This window comes from Elephantulus edwardii, unplaced genomic scaffold (genome assembly GCF_000299155.1).
Source record: "Elephantulus edwardii isolate Elephantulus edwardi_28Jun2011 unplaced genomic scaffold, EleEdw1.0 scaffold00024, whole genome shotgun sequence".
Lineage (NCBI taxonomy): Eukaryota > Metazoa > Chordata > Mammalia > Macroscelidea > Macroscelididae > Elephantulus > Elephantulus edwardii.
Window position 1 is genome coordinate 35,147 of NW_006399774.1, and position 7,517 is coordinate 42,663.

General features: G+C 41.5%; 1 pseudogene; it reads left to right on the plus strand.

Moving 5' to 3' along the window:
• The first annotated feature begins 2,807 nt into the window (after window positions 1–2,807).
• Window positions 2,808–3,458, plus strand: LOC102848075 (annotated as a pseudogene).
• The last annotated feature ends 4,059 nt before the right edge of the window (window positions 3,459–7,517 follow it).

Here is a 7,517-nt window from a genome sequence, read left to right on the forward strand (position 1 = left end):
ATGAGATGGATTGATTCAGTGACTGGGGTAATCAGGATGGGAGTGTCAGAGACAGTGCAATTGGCACAGGATAGAGCAGGGTTTAGGGCTGTTGTACACAGGGTCGCTGTGAGTCGCAAATGACTCGATGGCACATAACAACAACAACAACAACAACAACTCCAGGTTTAACAGCTATTTTAATAGGCTTTACATTTACTGCCTGGGAAGGCAACCCAGAAGTCCAAACCTTTGGGTCTAGATTTCAAAATTCTAGAAGTAACATTTCAGGATCTTCAGGTAGAACAGAGACTAACCCTAATATCTTTATGGCTGGTGAGAATAAAATCTTGGTCTTCACTTTAAATATATCTCACTCAGAGGGCCCAAGGAGTTGCAGGAATTACCAAAAACTGATGAGAAAACAGCCAGGAAGTCCACGTGCAAGGCAGAGTGGGGAGTAAAGAAGTGCTTATGAGATTTTCTGTTAATTTTAATAACTAGGAAATATGAGAAGAGAGTGGACCTGAGAAGGCTGACAGGACTGAATAAGAAGCTCCTGTTTCCAGGAGAAAAAGTATAGACTTACTGGCAACATCAATGCTCATGTCAATCTTCTGGGAGGATCTGAATTGTTGAAGAATCTTCCTTTGTTTCCAGCTGGGAGCTGGGGCCTTGTCAATGCTATGTGGAGTCAGCCATGAGGACATGATGTGGGCAGCCCTTGGCAGGTGTCCTTCAGATCGACACTTAAAACAGATGAGTGAGAGCTTCCTCTCTACCCCCTTGGTTACCTGCTGTTCTCACCTGTGACACTCTATACTAAAATGGCCCAGCTTTCCGCAATGGAAGCAATTCTGACTCCCTTAATTACCTTTGGGTGGCCTTGACTGTTTATTAGTAAGACTTCCTTCTCCTGACAAAGGCCCTACATTGGTAGCAATAGCTGCTCCAATAATTTTGACCATTGTCTGGTATTTACGCTCTCCTTCTAGATCCCAGTTGTTAAAGACAGTGACTGCATGTTTTAAAAGTTTATTCGCATCACTTTGAGGCCCCATTACCTTGCATTGAAGCTTCCTTCTAATATCTGGGACCACCTGATTTATAACATGAGTATTTAGAATTACTCTGCCTTCAGGGCTTTCAGGATCTAAGTTGGTGAACTTTTTCCATGGCTTCAACAAGTCTTACCCTAAAGGCTGCTGGATTTTCATCTTTGTCCTGAGTAATTTCTGTTATATTTGAGTAATTAACTGGTTTAATCTGTGTGTCTCTCATCCCTTCAAGCAAGCGAGTCTGCATGTAATTCTGAGTGGCTTGTTCCTGATTTCCTGGTTGGCCTGGCTGATAATTCCAGTCAGGCTTTTGACCTGGGATTGTGGATGCCCCATCTACTAGTTGAGGGTTATTGATATGAAAGCTGTCTGCTCTATGCCTCACTGCTGCCAATATTATTGATTTTTCAGTAGGAGAACAACAGAAGGATAGGAGAACCATTAGGTCCTTCTATGTCATATCAAAGATAGAAATAATTTTCTGGAACTCATCAATAAATTTTCCTGGATCAATAGAAAAAGATCCTAACTTTTCCTTGGAGTTTTGCAAATCACTCATGGAGAGGAGAACAGGAACATGCATAGTTTGCCCATTATTCTGTTCCGCTTCCTGAAGAGGAAGCAAGGAAGGATATATTTTGGGGTGGGGGTTATGAACATTATACGGTGGTGGTGTCACCTCAGTTGTGGGAATATCTTTATTTAAAGATGTCTCTTTTCCCAGAGCCTATTTAAAGCTCTCTAGAAGGGGTTCTGCTGCCGGGATAGTGTTTCTTGTGGGTAGACCATGTTTAGCATCTACCTCAAGCCCATATTTTGTGCATAAAGAGATTTGCTCTCTTAAAAGCATAAATGCCTGAACATAAGGTATTTCACTCCACTTCCCCTGATTTTTGCAAAATAAGTCTAATTGTAAAATGGTGTTATAGGTAAGACAACCCCCCCACTTGGCCATCTTTCAGAGTCCTCCAAAGGGTAGGTTGACCATAACACATTGGAAAATAAATTAACTTTTTCTTCTTTAGGGAGTTTATCTGGAATCCAAGGTGCACTCCAAAGGTGTAACTTGTACTTTAGAAGAAGATCGTCCCATAGTTATTACTAAAGAAGAAAGTAGAGGGTTTCTTCAGTAAAACTATTCATAGCAGTTATCTGTTCATTTTTAACATCTCAAAAAGGGGTCTCAACTGGTTTGCTGGTCATCCCCTTCCATGAGTTAGTTAGATTCTCCCAGGACAATTACCCTAGTCTCAGTCTGGCTGGGCTTCTACTCAGCCCTCACAGGCCTGCAGGAAGTGGGGAGGGGAGAGTCCAACAGACCAATGAAATGGGGAATTATCACTATCTTTTCTTCATGAGACTCAGGGTCTGAGTTTGTAAATTTCTGCATTGCTTTTCCTAGCCTATTCCTAAGAGCTGTAGGATTCTCTTTTCCTGTCTTGTATTATTTTTACAACTTAATATATGGATTTCACTCACATATTTCTTAATCCCTTTATGAGATCTCTGATTGCGCCTGTTAGCTCTAGCTTTTCTACTAATTGATAGTTCCAAAGTAGGTTTTATTTTGGGGTCTGCCTGAACTGTATTTGCTACATGTGGGTTAGTCACATGCAAATTATTGACCTGGTGTCTACCATTCTAATAGTTCTGTGCTTCTTATCAGAAAAAAGCAGAAAGAGGACAAAACTCTTAAATCTTTTAACAAAAACAACAACAATAGTAAGCTCTCTTTCTGCTGCCCTCTTGGTTCTGCATTCCCTGCACAAAATGCCTGGTGAAGCCACAGAAACCTTCCCTGCTACAGAGCAGGAGTTGCCACAGCCCCAGGCTGAGACAGGGTCAGGAACAGAATCCTACAGTGATGAATCAGGACCAGAGCTTGAGGAACAGGATTCCACCCAGGCAACCACACAAAAAGCACAGCTGGCGGCAGCAGCTGAAAGTGATGAGGAGCCAGTCAGTAAAGCAAAACAAAGTCAGAGTGAAAAGAAGGCGAGGAAGACGATGTCCAAACTGGGACTCCAACAAGTCCCAGGGCTTACTAGAGTCACTATCCAGAAATCTAAGAATATTCTCCTTATTATCACAAAACCAGATGTTTAGAAGAGCCAAGCTTCAGGCACCTACATAGTTTTTAGTGATGCCAAGATTGAGGACTTATCTCAGCAAACACAGCTAGTAGCTGCTGAGCAATTCAAAGTTCAAGGTGAAGTTGTCTCAAACGTTCAAGAAAACACACAAACTCCAATTGTTCAGGAGGAGAGTGAAGAGCAAGAGATTTATTAAACAGGCATCGAAGTTAAGGACAGAGTTAGTCATGTCACAAGCAAATGTGTTGAGAGCAAAGACGGCCTAGTCCGAGCCCTGAAGAACAACAGTAATGATATTGTAAATTCTGTTATGGAATTAACAATGTAGCCATCTGGGAAAAAGAGGAGTGTGTGTGTGTGTGTGTGTGTGTGTGTGTGTGTGTGTGTGTGTGTGTGTTTCAAAAGAGTAACTGCAGTTTGGTTTGAAATTTGTACTGTTTCTATCATTAATTAATGAAGTTATTGTTTCTTGTTGGATAAAAAAATAATAGTAATATTCTTGTTGCTATAATCAAGGAGGCTTTAGGCAGAATATTAAATGATCCAGGAAGTATTAAAAGAAGATGAAAAATACATCGAAAGGAATTGGCAGACACAGAAGAATTTCATGAAACAACATATGAGCAAGAGCCTATGGTGATGAAGGAAGAAGTTCAAGCTGCTTTGAAGGAAATAGCAAAAAATAAGGCCCCAGGAATAGGTGGTATACCAATTGACATATTTCAGCTAATAGATCCTGCCATGGAAGTGCTCACCAAGTTGTGTCAAGAAATCTGGAGAACAACCGCTTGGTCAACTGACTGGAAGAGATCTATTTTGTTCCCATTCCAAAGAAGGGTGACCCAACAGAGTGTGGAAACGATAGAATAATATCGTTGATTTTACATGCATGCAAGATTCTGCTGAAGATTATCCAAAAATGACAGAGAACTGCCAGAAGTCCAGGCTGGGTTTAGAAGGGGTCGTGGTACTAGGGATATTGTAGCTGATGTTAGATGGATCTTGGCTGAAAGCAGGGAGTACCAGAGGAATGTCTATCTGTGCTTCATTGATTATGCAAAGGTGTTTAGACTGTGTGGATCATAACAAACTGTGGCTGACTCTGAGAAGAATGGGAATCCCAGAATACTTGATTATGCTAATGTGAAACTTACACTTGAACCAAGAGGCAGTTGTCAGAACAGAGCAAGGAAATACTGCATGGTTCAAAATTGGGAAGGGCATACACCAGGGATGTGTTCTGTCTCCATACCTTTTTAACCTGTGTGCAAAACAGATCATCCGGGAGGCTGGGCTCTATGAGGAGAAATGTGAGGTCAAGATTGGTGGAAGATCTATCAACAATCTGCGTTATGCAGATGACACAACCCTGCTTGCTGAAACTGAGGAGGACCTGAAATGCTTGCTGCAGAGGGTCAAGGATTGCAGCCTTCAATATGGATTGAGGCTCAATGTCAAGTAGACAAAAAGATTCTCACTACTGAACCAATTGGCAGCATCTGGTTGAATGGTGAAGAGACTGAAATTGTTCACAGTTTTAGTCTACTTGGCTCCACAATCAACACTCTTGGCACCAGCAGCCAGGAAATTAAAAGATGTATTGCGATGGGAAAGTCTTCTGTTTGCACTTCTCTAAAGTACTGAAGAGCAAGAGTGTCTCTCTGGAGACTAAAATGCACCTGATACAGGCCATGGTCTTTGCAATCACTTGTTATGCATTAGAGAGTTGGACAATGACTAGGGAGGATAGAAGGAGAGTTGATGCCTTTGAGCTGTGGTGCTGGAGAAGAGTATTGAATGTATCATGGACTCCCAAGAAAACAAACAGATTCATCCTGGAGAGGGTTAAACCGCTGGCTGCTCATTGGAGGCAAGGATTCTGAGGCTTCATCTGACATACTTTGGTCATGTTGTAAGAAGAGACCAGTCCTTGGAGAAGGACATCATGCTTGAGAGGGTGGAGGGCAGGCACAGGAGGGAAAGGCCCTCTAGGAGATGGATTGATTTGGTGACTGGGGTAATTGGGATGAGTGTGTCGGAGACAGTGAGATTGACACAGGACAGAACAGAGTTTAGGGCTTTTGTACATAGGGTTGCTATGAGTTGCAGGTGACTCGACAGCACATAACAACAACAATATTCCAAAACTCTCTACAAATTTCTCAGAGTTCTGGAGAAAAATTCCAAGTCTGTCTTTACAATCTTTTAAATCTCCTATACTAAAGGGAACGTGGACTCTTATGGCGTTCTCTCAAAACCATAAATGCCTGAGTGTATGGTATCTGATGCTATTTGCTCTGTTGCAGGCAAAATAAAACAAGCTGCATTATAGTGTTGCAATTTAGGGAGCTTTTGATTGGATAAACTTCTGAATTATCTCCTCAGAGTGTTTAAATTCAAGCTTTGATCTTTTTAATTTTTACATAAACAACCTTAGCTGATGCTGAATGAAGTTCGTCCTATAATCATTCTGGAAAACAAAGGATTCATAGAAGAACCTGGGACTGAGCCCTGACGTCTCAGTGTCTGTCCTCTCTCATGGGCCTCTGCCCACCAATGCCTGTTCCTAGAGGCATCCCTCCACCGCAATGAACATGGCACTCCTGCCCGGGAAAGACTGCTTAGTTTCCTGGCACTTCAGAAAGTCCAATTTTCTGGATTTCACAGGCAGTCAATTAATGGCACCCAACTTCTGTGACACATCCTCCTATAATCCTTGTTCCTTACACGTACTCTGGGTCCCAAGTTGCATTTTCTCTCTTCTCTGCTCCCAGATTCCTAGGTCACATTATTTATGCAAGACTAGTTTGTATGTTTAGCTCCGGCATTCTGGACTACCAGAGGTAAACAGGCTAGCCAGGCTTATGACTGCCAAACACAGACTATTTAATTTTAATTTTTTTTTTACCAATTTAGAAATCTCATTCTTTAGAAATTCTTTAGCTGTAGCTTCTAATTTATTTAAGTATTTGTCTTTATTCTTTGCTATGCCTGTTGAGCATGAGCTTATTTCTTGCCCTCTCCATGTTCCAAATTAATTGTTTTTTTAAAAATAGCTTTATTTTTTTTAAATCTGTTGCCTTCTTTATCCTACTAAAATTGTCAGAGTCCATGAGCCCAAAACTATTGTCACATTAAATTTAAGATGAAAAAGAGAATAATTTTAAACTTGGAAGTTTTTTCTGCTTTGCACCTAGCCTGAAAATTTAGGACTGGTGAAAAATTCTCTGAGAGAAAGGAGAACAAACAAAAACTTTTCCAAGCTTGTCCTCCTTAAAATTAAAACCAACAAAGGCACATGTAGGCTTCTGCTTTGAGCATCTTTACTTTTCTCTCATCCTTTCTGCCTATTGCAGTTCTCTACACCACCAATAGTGGCTGCTGCTTTAGGAAGGACCTGGAGTAAGCCTGCAAAGGCAGTGAGTACTAAAACATGATTTTTCTTTCTCTTTCTTCCCCCCTTTTTCCTTTTCCTCTTACTGCCTGTCTGTGCAAGATTGGGGTGAGATCAGAGAGTGGACAGTTAATAGCCCCAACTATTTGCTAAAATATTTGCTCATTTACAAACTCACCAGTTATCAACAGAGAAAAGGAAAAACAACAACAACAACAACAAAAAAACCAACCCAACAAAACCCTGTGGACAAACCTCTATATAATTGCACCACAAATCTGTGCCAGGTAGAGGAGAAACACTAACTACCAACAACAAACTTTACTTTACCCACATTAACTAACATTATTAATAAAATTAAAGGTTTACTTACAATCACACTGTATACTTCATGCAAGAAATGTGGAAGAATGTAATAAGAAACAGAGGTAGAGCTGATTTCTTAGACAAAAAAGTAGGAGGATTAAGTTTTTCAAACTACAGAAGTAAAAGAAGCAGAATTTTAAGGTAATGGCTCTTTGAAACCCAAGGTATTCTAGTTAAGCTTGATGTGCTGCTTGGGTGACTCATGTCTCGGTTTTCAGTACAGAGAACCTGGCAAGGATGGAAGCTGCAGATTCCTCCATTCCTGAATGTGCCTATTTCCCCAATGTGTTTTACCAGGAGTCGCCCTAATGCCCCAGAATTCATGGCCACACGGAGGAATCAAACACCCTGATTGAGCCCAGAGGGAAGAATGTTAGGAGTCTGCTGCCATCTCAGGGGTGGAGAAGCCCCTCTGTGAGGACTAGAGCACCGGTATGATGCCCTGGTCAACGCACTCACCAATTGTTATTGTTGTTGTGTCGTCGAGTCACTTGCGACTCATAGCGACCCTATGTACAACAGCCCTAAACTCTACTCTGTCCTGTGCCACTTGCAGTCTCTGACACTCCCATCCTGATTATCCCAGTCACTGAATCAATCCACCTCATAGAGGGCCTTCCCCTCCTG